This window comes from Eublepharis macularius, chromosome 1 (genome assembly GCF_028583425.1).
Source record: "Eublepharis macularius isolate TG4126 chromosome 1, MPM_Emac_v1.0, whole genome shotgun sequence".
NCBI classification, from domain to species: Eukaryota; Metazoa; Chordata; class Lepidosauria; order Squamata; family Eublepharidae; genus Eublepharis; species Eublepharis macularius.
The window spans coordinates 208,711,413-208,729,307 of NC_072790.1; the positions used below are offsets into that span (position 1 = coordinate 208,711,413).

The 17,895-nt window shown below is 43.0% G+C and overlaps 1 protein-coding gene across 1 annotated transcript in view; it reads right to left on the bottom strand.

The window, feature by feature from the left end:
* Positions 1-17,895, bottom strand: part of NRXN1 (neurexin 1) — a 1,172,093-nt gene that overhangs the window by 110,166 nt on the left and 1,044,032 nt on the right. The gene's annotated exons all lie outside the window — the stretch shown is intronic.

The window sequence follows — 17,895 nt, forward strand, 5'->3', positions numbered from 1 at the left end:
TCAGCTCCAATTTATGGCTCAGTGCAGAAGCTTTCCTACTAGGGAATACATCTCCACTATCAACCGTAGATCATAATGAACAGGCTGAGAACACCTATGACAGGAAAAAGATTAATTCTAATAAGCTGGAAATCACCAGCAATCCTCAGCAACAGATTCATAATCTATTACAACAGGTGAGTGATTTAAGGGAAAACTCCAGGCAGATAGTAAAAATGGAAGCTAACAGCACCACTTTTAGCAGGCACAGTGTTGAGTTTCTGAGATCACAGAACAAAATGCGCTGGGCTTGGAAAACAAAGGCCTGAGTTCAAATTCCCTTTTGGCTCAAAGAGTACCACTTGAACTGGTAAATTATCTCACAACAGCCACATAGGGCTGTTGTGAGGAAAAAAGACAAGAGATCCCACACCTGCTACCTTGACTTCCTCGAAGGAAGGACACAGTAAACGTGATAGATAATTATATTTATGGGTTCTGGGCAGCAGACAGAGCATCATAAATGACATCTGGACCAATGGCCTAAGCAAATTACTCCCTTTAAACTCACTGACTTCTGCTGACTTAGAAGGGTGTAACACTGCTTAGGATAGCATCGTTAATCTCCATCAAGAGCAAAATGGCTCCAAGAGAATGAAACTGCCACTTACATTTTGCCTACTGCAAATTTGCCTACTGCATTTGCCTACTGCAAATGGAGTGGTTTCTTCTTAGATGAAAAATCTAGAAAATTCTGAGGGAAGCCTAAACAATCATGACAATGATATACATTTTTCTTAAAGTGGGCCCCGAAATATATTGCCTGTCATAAGACTTCTCCTGAAGTGAAATTTAGAATGAATTTAGTCATTCTCCTTGGGAGGAATTTTGAGGAAAGAAATATTTATTGGCCTAAATTATCACTAGATTTCTTCCAAAATGAAATTCAAAGTAAATGTAAGCTCCTAGCCTTGGGCAAATTAACTGAAGAAGCCTGAAGATTTTTAGTGATACTAATAAAGGGTTTGATCCAATGATTCTGGCAGTGGATCCTTTTTTTTGAAGAAAGGGGCCTTCCTCATGTTCAAGAAGCTTTGTTGTAGTGGTAGAGACTGGTGGAAGACTCTTTGTGCTGAAGATAGACTCCACTATTCATGGAAAATAACCTTGGATAGAACCCAAAGTTTCTCAAGGTTGTTTTGAACATCTCCACATGAGACCCAGAGGATTTTATAGCTTTTAGTGCTCATAACTATTCATGTAAATATGGGGGGGGGCATAATACTAGGATAGTGGCTTAGAAACTGTGAAACTGCTACGCTAGGTCTGATCAGCGTTCTATATTATACCCACCCGGTACTAGAGAAGACATGGAAAGAACTGTGAGCCATCCAACGCATCTCAGACTTGGGGACATCGACTAGGAACAAGACGCTAATGGACGGTTTTCACTGGAACGATCTCCTTTTTCAGGAACTAAAAGGAAAGAGCTTCTAAATATCAATACAATAAAAGAACACTCATCACTGAGTCTCAGTGAGAAAGACAAACTATAAATAATGTAAATAAAATAAAAGTTCTTAAAAAGTAAAAAAAAAGAATCAAAACAATTCTTATTCAATAAAGGCACGTGTGGCTTAATTTATCTAATATTTTATTGTACTGTATTTACACTGCATTATATATTATTTGCTGCTGTTTATGCCTATTATGTGAATCATGCTGAGCACCTCATGGAAGGAAAAGCAGATTATAATGTAGATCTAGTAAGTAAAATAAAAAAGCTGGTTTAAATTAAATTTATCTTTTAATCCAAGCTATTAAAAGCCACACTAAACAAAGAGGTCATTTAGTACTTTTGTAAAGTATTTAAACTTGTACTCTGGGAATGCGGCACTCCCAGCTAGCAGCTAGGCTGCTTAACGCTGGGGGACGTTTTTTGCCGCCCCGTAGGCAGAAGAGCAGCAGATGCTTCAAGATACAGGAAAGGAGGCAGGGGCGGAGCCAGAGAGCTGTTAAGGCAGCTCTGCCCCTTTAAGCCTCCGGCAGAAGCTGCTTCGCTCAGCCCACCCACCCACCCTACTTTACTACAGGTTTAGCCGGTTGCTGTATTTCAGGGCCAGGTAGGAATTTTTTCTCCATTTTTCTTTATTGGCTGTAAGAGAATGGAGTCTTTTGCCTACCTTGTACTGCTTGTATGGGTTGTGGTAATTGGCTTTGGTGGAGCTGACATTTCATATTTGGGCTAGGGCAGGTTTAGGAGAGTGAAATGAGTGGGATGGTGAGTACCCTTGGCACATCCCCATTTGGGGGGGAATTGGGGTCTGTCAGGATCAATGGTACTGCTTGACGGCTGCCAGCTGAGAGGGCAGACTGCCGTGTGGCTCCCCTAGACAAGTAATGCCCTCCTGCTTTATGGCGAGGTGCTATAGGCTTGGAGTGGGGAGCCATTTTCCTGGCCGGCCGGGTTCCAGCCATGCGCGTGGATGGCTCGTGCCCGTGGCAGCGGGACTCGCCCAGACAGGTCAGGGTGGAGGTCCAGTAGTGACCCCAGGGCCTGACCTGTACTGCTAGTTAGGCCCTTGCCGTGTATATATGTTGGTTTATGTTGTTGCCAAAATAAATACGGCCTGTTTAGATCCCAAAAACTGGTGTCTGTCTCTTCTTTCTGTCTGGGGTGGCAAAGGGAGTTTCACAGTTGTAAGTGAACATGCTTCTGGGCATGTTTTCAAGGTACAGAATTGCCACAGATATTCCTAAACCAAGATGGTATTCTCTTAGTTCTTTTTAAAAGCTGAGATTATAAGATAAATGACCTGTTTGAGTAACAGTGCTATACTAATCAGAGTTAAACCCTTCTGTTGAAGTCAATGGACTTAGCATGGTGTAACTGCTTAGGATGATATTGGAAATTATGTTATAGTTTAACCTGCAAGCCAGCTGAAATCTAGCAGTGCACGGTTTCATTCAGTAGTTCAGCTTCTATAAACTTTATCATACCATAAATCCTGACAGTAACACTAATGACAAAATCTTTGAGAAATCAACCATGTATACAGAATGGGTTAGAAATGGAATATTCTGTCCCAAAGTGCAATTCCATATAGTCGCCATTTGTATAAAAAATTTTGATATCTTCACATTGTACATCATCACTGCCTGATACTAGAAAAGACTTCTTTGTTACCTGAATTGGTCTCCTTGCTAGTAAATAGAATTTGTGGGGGGAATTAGCAAACAAGGAAAACTGCTATGCAAGAGGCCGGTAACTGCAGGGATCTTATCACCAATAATTTACGGAGTCCTTTCCCAAAGATATACACACACAAAGCCAGTGTTCTTAATTAAAGGGTGATTTTTATTCAAGGAGGCAAATGCATACACATACAAATGCACAAGAGGCCTAAGAAAAGCAGTGGTGAAGGTGTAATAGATTTGAGGCATTGCAAGGCGATAATTACCTATCTGAAGTGCAGGGAAGTCCGTGGAGGGAGAGCTTCAAATGCCAGCGTTCTCGACCAAAGGAGCAAGAGGCTTAGGGCAAACCTCAAGGGAAGAGTGTTTTGGATCTAGTAAGCATGTACAATTTGAATGAGGCCAGCATCCTACCTTTATAGGTAAAGTGTGCCTTGAGGTGGGAGAACCCACCTAGCATTTAGAACGAAGACTCCAATGGTCAGTTCCTGGGATTGACAAAAGGTTTGATTACCTTGATTGGCAGCTGCTGGGGCATGTGAAAGCAAATGCAAAATTTGTTCTAGTGCTGCACAAAGGAATAGTTTATTAATGAAGTCTACCGGAGCTAAGTTGATGAATTTAGTTGGGGGACTGTACCTTCCCAGGAACACTGTAAATACTTATGAATGTCATTTGATTAGCTCCTCAATCAAGGGCAAGAGATCTCATCACGGAAGGAGGGAAAGGAATGTGTTAAGTGGGGATGACTCCGCGAGACCTTTGTTGCACTGGATTCCTTAGGAGCTGGGGAGACTGCAAATCTAATCACTGTGAATCTCTCTGCATTCCTGTGTGGCATTCCATTCATGCCTGGATCTCCTGGGCGGGACTCAGCAACTGTTAGCTGGAGGGCCTCTGGTTTGCAATAAAAGCTGCCATTTTAAATCCAGAGGCCTGGTGATTTTTAATATTAAAAGCAGCCATGTTAAAATGGCTATTAAAGACGGTGGAGGCCGGGCTGACTGCTTACATCTTCACAGGTTTTTGATTCAGATCCTATAAGAAGATAAGGGTGCTACGTTTTCTCACCCCATTCCCCCCCCACCACCACCACACCAGTCTTCGTATCATTGCTACCTTTCCATCCTTAAGATGTTACACTTCAGGGAAATGTAGATAAGCAGTATATTGATGATAGGTGGTTTGTATTAGTGGACTGCTAAAACATCACATTTCTTGCCAAAGTCTGGTTATAAAACACAGCACAGCTTATGTTATGAGATGTGGATGACTTAAATAAAGGGTGACCTTCTTAGAGGACTTTAAAACACATTGAATATGCAAGGCCCATTATGTTGGAATTGCTTTGCCCCCTCGGGAAAGCAATAAAATGACCCACAATGTCTTCTATTAGTAGAGTTATTGTAAGGGAGAGAGTCTGCCATTTACCAAGACAAGGTTTTCTTAATGCAGTAGCCAAATCTAATTGAAATCATAATTCAGTACAATTAAAATACAAAAGTTGGAACCCTGAGGATACAAACAGACTAAGTACAATCTACTGGGAAGTTCTCCTGTACAAGTCCAATCTGATATGACAGGAACCACACAAACACCTGCATGGCAGCTCTTTAACAGAGTTACCATACATTTCAGTTGGACTTTTGCTGGAGAACCTAATGGTGTTTCTGATTAAGCTGCCTAATACCAAGATGGACCACTGGTCTACCTTTCTCAGTATTGTCTACCACAGAATGCCAGGGTCTCATGCGTAGAAAGGTCTTTCTCAATACCTGCTAACTGATGATGCCAAGGATTAAAACTGAGATCTTCTGGATACGCTCTATACATGGACCCTTCCATGTTTAAGATGGCCAGGATAATTTACAGGAAAATCTTCAGAAGGCAATAAATTCATGGAGTCAGGATACTAAAAGAAGGACAGAGAGCCTAGCGGCTTTGTTCAACAACACACCCTTCCATCTCCCAACCCGAAAAATTAAAAGTGCAGGGAGTAGAAAAATGGTACCTGACCCTCATGACTTCTGCTGTACCTGACAGTGTTCTGCTTCAGGGTAACGTTCAGGAGTCAAATAACTGGGGCTGGAGCCATGGTCCTCTATCAAGGAAGTTGCTGCAGCAAAGGCTGAAGGTGAGTGGAGGCCTTAAATATTCTTGCCAGGAGGTGGATATGCAAGCCCTGACCAACAGGAACATGCTACTATTTCTTACAAGCACCATGCCTGGTTATGGAGGTGAGGACTCTGACAGGGTTGGGGTAACACTTGGTTCTGTGGGGCTTGTAGGGTCATTTGGGGACAGATGTCAGTAAGCTCTGGAGTGAGGAGTTGAGGGTTCAAGCATGTCAGAAGGCAGGATTGTATTCTAGGGTGAGTGGGTTGACTCCTGTACATTCAAGAGGGAGGTCTCCAGATGTGTCTGGTGGTGTCTCAACTGCTTCCTTCTGTGGTATTGTCAGGCGCTCCTGGTTGTCTGAGTCTTCAGCCTCTTGGACTGATGAGGAGGAGTTTATATTCTGATCCATGATGGATAGGGTGCAGTATGGCAATTCTACTGTGTATGTGAGGTGTAGATGAATGGTCACTGCAAACAAAAGGGATGCTTCTGAAATTCTCATCTGGATGTTGATGCTCCCAATTAACTGGTCTGGTGTGCAAAGTGGAATTCATGCTTTAGGAGAGTTTTACTTCCTTGGCTCCCACATTAAAAAAAATCTTGATACAATCATACATGTCATATTGTATGTATCAAGATTGCTTGTCTGCAATATTTCATCAATGCACACATTCATTATGAATGTGTAAAGGAGGAGAAAACCAATAAAATAACCAATAACAAACTAGTAACCCAAAATTAAGAAAGAGTGAAATATAGGTCTTTTGAAACAAGATCAGAAGAGGGTAAATTTGCCTATCGGTAACAACAAATAATAGTTTTGCAAGTGGATAGGACACAGAGGTGAGGCTATCAGCTCCTTCTCCCTCTTGCTTAGTGACTTGTTGCTACCATCTACTGGACCATGATGTCAACTAAGCAGTCAGTTCTCATGTACTGGCTTAAGAGCATTATTGGGGCTCTAGTGGACACGGCATATTTTCTGCTTCCTTTTGCTCATGGTGATTTTTTTTTGTATGTATCTACATTTCAGCAGAGCAGGCACAAAACTCACTACAATTACCTTCAGGAAGACCAGGTGCTCTTCTTAGTACTTGAAGCAAACAAAACTATTTCATGGAGATGAACTGGATATATTTCTAATTAGGTATGGCTTCAAAAGTGGGCAGCCATCCTGTACAGGAAAAGAGCTGGGGGAGGGGGGAGAGCTTCTAGTACATCCCAGAACTTCAACATAATAGAGGCAAATCATTTAACAATCACTGAAGGGTAAAATGAACCACTGAAATTCCCTTTGATATTACAGTATCGATCGCTTGAGAGTACATCACACCTGATTTAGCAGTATTTATACTGGCTTCACATTGTTTAAAGAGGAAAAAAAGAATCAAGGGGGTGGTTTTTTATTGGTAATCAGGAAAGCTACCCTGATGTGAAAAATTCTGGTGCAGGTAGTTTGAGAGCTCAATAGACGCTCAGAGATGGGAGATGATAAAATGACTTTCTGCTGTTGCTATGGTCCTGGATGTAGGTTCTAGCATAAGGTGGAGAAGTTGCATAGGGTAGTGTGTGTGACAGTAATTTACTCAGCTGTTACTGCTACGACCACACTCTCCTTCCCCCTGTTCTTCTGTCTCCTATGGGGCAGCAGAGCATATAGAGGGTGGCCGCCAGTGATGGGAAAACATCCCTCAGCCTTATTAGAATGGCATCAGGAATTCCAAGCATCACTGAAAGATACAAAACAAAAAGAAACTCTTCCAAATTGACGTATAGTAACAAGGAGCATGGGCACATGCCTTCATGTATCATACCTTCAGTTTAAATCTATTTTTTAAATCTATTGACATAAAGTGCAGCACAGAAAGGACTATGCTAGACACCCAAGTGGGTTAATTCTTGAGGCTCCATGGGCAAGGGCTGTGGCTCAAAGACAGTGAGAGGCTTTACATTCAGAAATCTCCAGGTTCACCCCCTGGCATCTCTAGTTAAAAGATTGCAGGGAGAAGGAGCTGGAAAATTATGTTTGAGTTGTAAGACCTCCAATCACTACTGGCTATTTTTATTTATTTATGTCATTTATGGTCCGCCTTTCTCACTTAGACTCAAGGTGGATTACATAGTGTGAGATTAGTACAACCAGTAGCAAGGGAATTTCTATAAACAATGTCATAGGATTTTATAAAGATATAGCATTAGCAAGGATCCAATACAAAGTTGAAGAATTGCTGAAACAGACCATAATTAATTCTAGGACTGACATTAGACAACATGAAGCACAGGTAGTATATAGGAGTATATATTTAAAGCAAACAACAATATGTAAGGCAACATAGTGGTGAAGTCTATGGTCCCTAACTCAATAGCGAAGCATCTGAGACCCCCTTCCTACAATACAACCCTCTTATCTGAGTAAAAAGCCTTTTTGAATAATTTGGTTTTGCATTGTTTGCGGAAAGCCAGAAGAGTGGGGGCTCTCCTGACCTCCTCAGGCAGGCTGTTCTACAGGGTAGGGTCCACCACAGAGAAAGCCAATGTACAGGCTGCTGTTGATTTTGCCCATGTGCAGGCTGGCACCTGCAAGAGAACCTGTTCAGATGAGCGAAGCTGCCGTGGAGGGATATAGGGAGGGAGGCGGTCCTGTAGGTATGCTGGGCCAAGGCCATGAAAAGCTTTGTATGTAATAACCAATACTATGAATTGAGCATGGTAACTGATAGGTAGCCAATGGAGTCACTGTAGGATGGGAGTGATGTTCATGCTCCTGCTAACAGTCAAGCTGCAGCATTTTGCACTAATTGGAGCCTCCTAGTTAACTTAGATGGGAGACCAATGTGTAGTGCATTACAATGGTCAAGTTTTGATTTTACCATAGCATGGATCCATGTTGGCCAGGTCAAGGTAAGAAGCTATCTTCCAGGCTAGAGCGAGATTGTTGATTTATACATTTGCCAGATATTTTCACCAAGCAAGTATGTAGTAAATAAGAAGCTTAGGACTGGGCCCCACAACCACATACTGGAGTACCAAACATACTGGTGGTTCAACTCAGGCAACAGACTAGGGCTACAATCATGGTATAGTTAAGCAAACAGTGTTGAACAGGTGTTGCAACCATCCCAGGAACAGTTCATAATATAGTGATGTTCTTCCTATCCTCTCACGTCCTCCAACTCGTGTAACTGATGTCTGCTCCCCAGCTGCAGGCTCCGGGCTGACTCCTTGCGCTCTCATCAAGAGACCCCCGCCTCCTGCATGGAGCCCCAGTTAACTAGCTGACCCAGCAAACAGTACCTGTCAAAGAGAAGGCAGGGTAGGGAGGCAAGGCCAGCATTCACCAAATGGCCTCCAGCTACAGATCAAAGGGAAGCACCCAGAGCTCCTCACAAGTAGGCACCCATCTAGCCCTCACAACGGTCTCCCCATGAGCCGATGCAGATTCATAATTCAAAAAAGCTAATTATAAATTCCAGCAATATAATCAGCAGCTATACAAGACCCATGCTCACATGTAGACGGCAGCAGCGTGTTAAATGGTGCTTTCAACACAAAAATCTCTTGCCTTAGGCTGTTCAGGCACAAAGCTTAATGTTGGACAATGTATTCTAAGATTTAGAAGAGAAGTATTTAGCATCTGCTCTCTGGTGAGGATTTACAATGCTCTCGCCAGCTCTGGAATATTCTGTGATGCTGGATTTGAGAAACTAGCTTCCAAAAACTTCTTTCATTTTTTTAAAATACAAGTGTCTAGACTCTATGGGTTGGATCCAACTTGAATTTTTCAATGACAGAATATAAGTTTCTTGTCTCCTCCCACTGCAGCCCACTGACCTCCAAGAAATGCTGATCCTAGGGGACAGAGGACCTTGAGAAATGGAATGGGGGAGGGATCTGAAGCAGGAAAGTGGAATTGGTGGCCGTCACCTGGACCCAACTCTATGGTTATGAGAGATAGATTGAACAATTTGTTGGAAATGACTAGTGAAGTATCAGAAGCCATAGATGTTGTGAATAAGGTTTCCAAGAATCATAGGGTGGGACTCTGATCGTATCTCTCAAAGTACTATCCTATATAACTCTTCTAAGATCTCTGAAATCAATGGACTTAGAAGGGTGCAATTCTACTTAGGATTACATATAACTAGGGTTGTCAAGTCTCCTGGCCATGAAGGCATGGCACGGGTAGTTTGTGGGCTGATTTTTTACTAAATCAGCACAGTGTGTGACCTATCGCTGGGAATGACATCATTCTTAGTGCAAAGCAGAAGCGCTCCAGAACATGTGGGTGTGCGCTGTGGGGTTCCCAGGCCCGTTCCCGGACCTTTTCCCCTGCTGGCCAGGTGAAAGGTGGTGGAGGCTGCGAGCAGGGGATCCCCCTACCTCTACTGGGGGACTGGTAATCCCACCTATATCTGTTTTACTTAATGGCATTACAAAGCCACTTTACAAAATGGCACTGCAAAGCCATGGCTCTGGTTTCTGCAACTTTATATTTTCCCTCTTACATCTGAATTAGTTTTGCTCAGACTGAGACATAGTTTTCAGTCCTGTCTGGCCTAAACAGCGAGATACTATAGGGGCAGGTGTAGGGTAAAGAAAGAAGGCTAATGATGCCAGATATCAGTATTGCTTATACAGAAATCTCACACCAGCTCCTTTCAGTTCCAAATGCCACTGCCAAGTAAAAAAGGGAAAGAATGTCGAAACCCTGAATTTCTTGAGTTCTGTGTCCATTCTATCATAAGCAATGGTGTCATGTTTGTGATAGTTTAATAGAGAGAGATAAAACCTTGTGATGTTGATATACATTTGACCCTATAAATCCCCTGTTCCAAATCACTGAGAGACTTTCACTTATGGAGTCATTGAAGAGCTTATGAAGCAAAAACCTAGACCTTCACATTTATTGGCTTGGGACAGGGGTATTACTGAGTAAGCAGAAAGAACGTTTCAAGCTGCAATATTGCTGAAATATGTTTTCTTTCTCTCTCACTCTATGATCCAATCAAAACCAAGGTTTTCTTATTTTATTAGTTCCAGGCATTGCTATTTGCCTAATTTTCTAACTTGTTAAGAACTTTTCTTTTTTTACTCTCTCTTGGAAGATTTCAAACTTCATGCTTACTAGTGATTTGAAACAGTGTGACCTGGAAAAGCACACCTATATATTTATGGGTCCAGATGCAGAACTAACAAGAATAAAACAATTAAAATGATCAGTAACATTCCAAGAACAAAATTCTCAGGGTGGCTTTTGCAAGAGTGAAAGAGAATCTGCAATGCAATTCTCCACCGAGGAGAAGAGTGTGGAGGGGATTCTCTCAAAAAAACTGCCCTGGATTTCCTGTTTCCTGTTACATCCACCACCACTTCCGCCGCCTAGCTCCCAGAGGAAAACCTGAGCAGAGGCTTTTTGCAAGAGACAGAGAGAGAATCCCCACCACCACTCTTCCCCTAGCAGAGAATCACATGGAGCGGCTGTTCTTTGTAAGACTGCACTACCCAGGGAACCTTGCAGGACCTGACATGTGAAGAACATCTCGGGCTTCTCATGTAGTTTGGCTCTATGAATCAAGCTAGACATGCAGGTTTTAGAAGAGTTGGGTCTGGATTCCCCAGAGCCAATGTGAGTTCCCTGCAGCCACACAGCAGCTGTGGGGAATGGCTGTTAAAAAATAAAGGAGATCCCAAGCAGCCTCAGAATGCCTCTACAGGGGGACAAGGGGCTCCTCCCTCCCCCCTCAAACTGTTTCCATGTGTCAAAATAGCATGGGAGGGAGTACCCCCTCCCCGTTTTTTCTGCTCCATTTGGAGTATTCTCTGCATGTGGAACAGTAAAAATGGGGAATTGCTGATGCGTTTTTCCTCATATTTCAGTTTTAGGGGTAGGGATACAGGCCGTTTCCACAAGTCCTTAGAGGTTCGGTTCACCTTCAGAACTATGGCGGCTTTCCCCCAAGCATCCACACATTATCGTTTGCCAAATGTATGCATATTGTTTTGTTACTGTGTTTTCTCCATCTTTATAAGGACTGCACTTGCGCTGGTGTTTTCTTTTGTTGCGGTTTATGGTGCAGGTTTTTTGCATTTTCTGAAATATGAACGGTTAAATCACTTCTGAAGAAATCTCCTACTTCTCTCAATCCTTACCCAGCTCCTCCCCTAAAGTTCCTTCTCTCCCTTCTTCACATGTCTGTTCAGCCACAGAAGCCTGCTTGCAACAGGAGCTGCGTGCAATCATGCATGTGCAACGTTACAAACATTTTTAAAAGGAGGAGAGCGCTTTTGAGCTATGATGACAAAAGTGCAAAACCTCCCCTCCAAAATCGCTTTTGTTTTGTACTGTTTGGAGGCTGTCCTGTGAAAGGTAAATGATTGTGGGGACTGCATACGGACGCTGAGTTTTCGGAGTGACTCAGCGAAACACAGAGCTAAAGCGGCAGAAAGGTGGGAATGATGGGCTGCGCAGAAACAGCCATAGTTCACAGGTCAAGCATATGCTTTGCTTGTGTAAATTCCAGGGTTCAATCCCTGGATTACAGGGACTAGAGATGGGGGAAGACCCTTCTCCATCTGAGGCTCTGAAAGCTCCTGCCAGCCAATGTACACAGTTACTGATATAGGCAGACCAGTGTTCCGGCCTGGTATAAGCAAGCTTCCTACATTCACCTAAAACACTATTATATGGCTCAGCTATGTAATAAGGTGATTTCATATGTTCAATGGGACCTGCAGAGAAAGCAGGCATGTTATTTGGTGAAGAACTTCCATTTCCCCAACATATACAGAAATAGCCAAGAGAGGGCCTTAACTGCAAAGTTTATAAAAAAGGATTCTGCAAATCATATAGCAGATAATTTCCTTATTAATAATTAAAACTGTAGAGAACAGATAATGTTCCCTTCTAGATAACTACCCTGATTCCATTATAAATGTGTCACAGTAAAATATGAGATAATGTACCAACATGGCTAAAAATGACCTTCCTGTTCAACCATCAGTTTCAGAGCAGAAACATTTCCATTTGCCCTGTTCCTTTTCTTTTCTTTAACATGCTGGATTTTAATTAGGTGGCAAGGTGCTGATCCAAGCATCCTGTGCCTTGGGTTTTGATTCATAGCCCCTGAAGGTTTGCTACTCTGGTATGCCCGAAGAACTACATCAATCATCTGTTGCAGGTTAGCCAAAGCCGCCAGCAAAGTTTCCAGTTCACCAAGTCAAAATATAACCAGTTAAATGCTGTTCAGTGAAATAAATGTGGCTTCTTGTGTGCCCAAATGCACAGTCACCTCGGACTGTGTTGCGATAGCGGGCCAAATACACTGTCCTCTTGAGCCCACTTTGATTGAAGGATTCAAAACTGGAAAGGTGAAATTCAGTACAAAAATGAGCGGATTCCATGTCCACTAACAGAGAAATCTTAAGCAGAGTTACTCCTGTCTAACTAACCCCATTGAAATCAATGGGCTTAGACTGGAGTAACTCTATTTAGGAATTCACTGTAATTTACCCTAATTGCCAGGCACCAAGGAGGCAAAGGGTTAAAGATATACTTTTGCAACTTGCACCCAACGAGTCTGTCAGCAGTTACTTTTACTATTATTGTGCTCTTTTGATTTTCCACACTCACATCCAAAAGAACCACAGCAATAACAACTGCCTTTGCTCGCAGAGAATCAAGGCACCTAACAACTCCATGAGGTAGGATAGGCTGAAAGAGTGTGACGACCCCAAGATCACCCAGCAAACGTCCATAGAAGAGGGTTCTTCTGATTCACCAAAACATTCAAAGTAGGATTAGGATGTGGGAGACCCCATTCTCCCATGAAAAGAGAGACCTTGGGCCATTCACATTCTCTCTAAACCTATTCCATATCACATGGTTGCTAGGAAGAAAAAAATGATGTTGTAAGCTGCTTTGAGTCCTTACTGGGGAGAAAATCAGGGTACAAGTATCTACACAAATGAATAAAATTGCAGCAAACACTCACTTTTTGTATGTTTGATAGCAAGATGCTTGATGTTACTGTTGAATCTACAGGCATTCAGTGCATTACTTTGCAGGCGAGTGCTAAGTGGGGGAGGAGAACGGGGAGGGGGCACGGCGACAAAAACACTTGGACAAAGCGCTGGAGGTAAAGGACACAACTTTATTGAGATTACAGCTCAGGGAGCGAAGGCATGCATACGGCATGGATCCGAACATCGGCTGACCCCCCCTGCCAAGCTGATGACCCATATGCCCTCTCAGACCCCTGCTGGGGGGGGGCATGGGATGACAGTCAGTGGGATGCCATGTAGGTATACACCCCTGTGTGAAACATACCCTGCCACCTGGGAGTGATGCAGACTGACAGCCCCTGACTGGGCACGCACTGGCCATTCCTCATTCCCCAGACCCCTTGTTGGGATCCCCATAACAGGGAAACTGAGCGCCTGAGTGCCCTGTTTCCCCCCAAATGGATTGGTGCCCAATGCCAATATGCAGCCACTAACCCCAAAGTTGTGATGAAAGGGATGGCCATGTGCTGAGATGCGGGAGCAGGCCCCAGACTAGGGGGCCCACACTGGATGTCCTGGGTGTGCACCTCCGGTCATTCCCCCGCACCCCATCACAGGGCGGCTGCCATACCATCTCCCTGCCCACCTCCCCCGCATTGGCCACAAACGCCCCCCCTGGTGAGTCTGGTAGCCGTTGCATCCCATGAATGCAGGCTTAAGTTGTCATAAAAAGACATTAAAAACATTCCACAGCTGAAAATTAGAAGACTTTGGTATACTGTTAAAGTGAGCATTTGCGCTAAGATCACTGTGCCTCCCACTCTCACACACCATGGAAACGTTTAAATTTCTAACAGGGTAAATTTCCAGAAAGGTAGTAGCAGTGTTACAGTCCAGTCATAAGCCAAATTACACCCTTCCAATCCACTGAAGTAAATGGGCTTAGTAAGATATCTCTACTTAGGATTCCCATGTTAAAGAACAATCCTGAATACGTCTACTCAAAATCCTACACAGGTCTGTTCCATGGTATTTACTAGGAGTGTGCACCTGAAAAATATTTGGGTTTACCACTTTGCTTGAATGCTTCGGGAAGCTTTGTTTCGGTATTTTCAAATCGGAGCCAGCATGCTGGCCGCAATTCAGAAATAACAAAGCTTTCCGAATCGGAACCGATTTGGGTATTTTACTCGAATCAGATACCCGAAGCACACACCCCTAGTACTTACTCCCATGAAAATGGTTTTAGGATTGCATTGTTAATTTCTTTTAGCAAACAAAGAAATAAAAATCCTATGGCATCCTAAAGATTAATCATTTTATAAGCATCTGTGTACTTGAGATTCACAGAAAAAATATATATAAATAGACTGGGGCAAATTGTTGAACTGTTTATTAGAAAGCCAGATCATCATCATCTAGGTTTGAAGCAAAATGATGTTTCTCTCACTATAGCATTAAATGAGTTTAGCAAAGCTAGAATAATTGTGATATTACTGCTGTCAAAAATTGTTTGTGCTTATCTTGCGTATATTTGAGTTTTGCCCAGAAATGTTACAGACTACACCCTCCTGCCTTTCCTTGACTTTAAATTCTAAGTGAGTAATCATAGGCAATCATAGGCAGGCGTACTCATAATTCTACCTAGGTCTATCCAATGGGGCTTACTCCCAGGAAAGCACCACACTTAAGTGCTCTTAAGTGCAGTAAAAATGTCTCAAAAACAGATTTGCTGACCTGAAAACAAGGGCCTTTTGTGTGATTGTACTCACTGGTACCGTGTACCAGAACCTTTCCCCAGAACTTTCCCAAGTATTTATCCCCATGCACCAGCCTGCCCCACGTAGCCAGGGAAAGAGTGAGAGGCCGTCAGGAACAGGCTAGTGGTGATCTGCAGGGGGAGGGAGGAATTGGGGGAAATTGGGACACCCTTATATATAAGTACTGGCACTTAAAAAAAAAAGCACTACTGAAAATGAATCCACTGGAATAAAGTACATGTGACCTCAACTATTTTATTTACACTAGAGACCAAAGCAAGCAAGGAGAAAAATTTGGGATCCAAACTCTACTGTTGGCAATTGAACCCGTGACACTCTGCCTGCAAAGCAGATGCTCTACCACTGAACAACCCCACCCCATCTTCCTGCATTTTGTCTTGCTTGATTCTCCTAACCGATCCAGTGTAATGCCCAAATTTACACCTTTGTATTTTGGAGACGGGAAAAAAAAATGCCATAATTTCACTTTGCTTCTAAAAAGCCTTTCCTTTTTGCCATGTTACTGTGGCTCAGTGATAGAGCACCTGATTTTGATGCTGTTTTTATGATATTCTAACATTTTACTTTGTGAACTGCCTCAAGCAGGTATCTGACGAAGGAACCTCGGCTCTGACTCTCAAAAGCTCATACCCTGGAAATCTAGTTGGTCTTTAAGGTACTCCTCTACTACAAACCAACATGGCTACCCACCTGAAACCACCTCAAGCAGAACTCAGAAGAGACAAGCATATATGTATTGTTGAAGGCTTTCATGGCCGGAGAACCATGTCTTTCAGTGCTACACCTCTGAAGATGCCAGTCACAGCTGCTGGCGAAACGTCAGGAACTACAATGCCAAGACCACGGCAATACAGCCCGGAAAATCCACAACGACAAGCATATATGTTTTCTGAATAAATACCAGGAAAAGGGACGATGGAGACAGATATGTGAAGGGGGGAAAGAGATGGAATTAAAAGAGATGCTAGAGAAGGAGAAGTCATGGACTAAGCTGGCAAGTGCCCACCTCACCTGAATGCTGTTTTCCAAAAAGAGTGCCTTGGCTGCCAGCAAGTGGTGTGTTTGTCATAAAGGAAATAAGGGGACAGCTGTTCTTAGCTTAGCTGGATGATCCAACAGCATTTCATTGTCTACAGGTGGAACAGGCTGTCCTCCTGACTCATGTGGCTTTGGTGCGTGAGCCACACTTAAGTAAAGCTGGATGTCCTAGTTAAGGTTTGCTAAAAAGTTTCCAAAAAGAGCAAGATTGGCAAGCTGTGCTACCACCGGTAACCATCTGTCTGCCACGTGCATAAACTCCTGCAGAAGCTGCCCTCTAGTGCCTTCAGTGTAGAAATGCACTCAATATGAAAAAGGAACATTGGTTCAATTATTGCAGAAATGCAGGCACCAGAGCCTGCCCAGACCTGGGGTGGCCATAAAAATTGGGACTTTTCTAAGGCCACAATCTATAAAGGATGGTAAAAAGAGGCCTTCAGAACTGCCCTGAGTAAATCAGAACCATCTGAGAGCCTGATTAAAATAAGGGGACACTCACTGTGTAACCTAACAAAGCCCTAACACACATTTATCCCTATACACTTACATAGGGATAAATGTGTGTTAGGGCTTTGTTAAGTTACACAGTGAATTAAGAAATCAAGCAAAGTTTCAATCATCTTTCCCCCTATTTCTCAAGATATAATACAGAAAAGTAACCTGAAGGCACATCATCGTTTTTCTTCTAAAAAGTTGGGCGGGGGGACCTAAAAATGGTTACCAAAATGAATTAAGGTACCGAATTAAACTTTTTGTTATTACAAATCTCCTAAGCATCTCTAAATGGACCCCAAATTCTTAACTAATGAATCTTGCCAACGAAGCATGTAGCAGAAGTACAAAAGTAAATAATAATAATAATTTTTAAAAACCCTGAACATACAGCTCTGTTAAAGTCAGTACTTCCCCCCAGCCTTCTCTTGATACAAGAGACAGAAAAGAGCATCACTGTTAATGCAGTGCAGCCATAAGATCCAACCCATAGGGTCCTTCCTTGATCACTTTCTGATTAAACACTTTATGTGGTTGGTTCCAGCAATCTACAAGAACGATGACTGCAAATCTTCCCCACTTTAATCTCCTGCACAAGCCCCCCCCCCTTCCAATCGTAGGAGAGTTGACTTCCCGGATCACTGGACCCATGTGAAGTATGTGACAGCTACACTGGGTTGGTGGGGTGCATTGAGGAGGAGGAAAGGAGCAAAACTGTTCTCTTCTTCCTTTTCTGCACTGATGGAAGAGTCAGAAAGGGTGATTTTGGTCTCTTGCTCCTCCTCCCCCCTGCACTCCACTGACCCCTGAGGCTATTACTCTATGGGGTCCAAGGTTGAGATGGGCTACTGGATGGAGGGGAAAGTAGGTAAGATCTGCAGAGTTCTATAACTTCTGCTAATGGATCACTGGATTCAATCAATGCTGCATCCATTTGCACAAAAACTGGATGATTACATGACAAACTTATTGAGAATTCATACTGGAGGGGGTTATGTGAATGTTCTCATGCATGTCACTTAGAACTTCCCAATACTGGGTCTGTCAGACACTTGCTTGGCAAATCACAAGACATCTTCAGCTTGGTGAGTGGGTTATAAATGTGCAGGCCTGGAATAGGAGCCACAAGTTCTACATTGAGGGTGGCTCCCAAACAGTGTTCAGCTTTTATGTTCGAAAATGAACACTCCCTCTCAAAGTCCACAGACTCTCTAGTGGAGATGGGTGGATAGAATTAGAATAATCTTTGCTCTCCAAAAATTAAACAGAAACGGTTAACAAATAATATTTG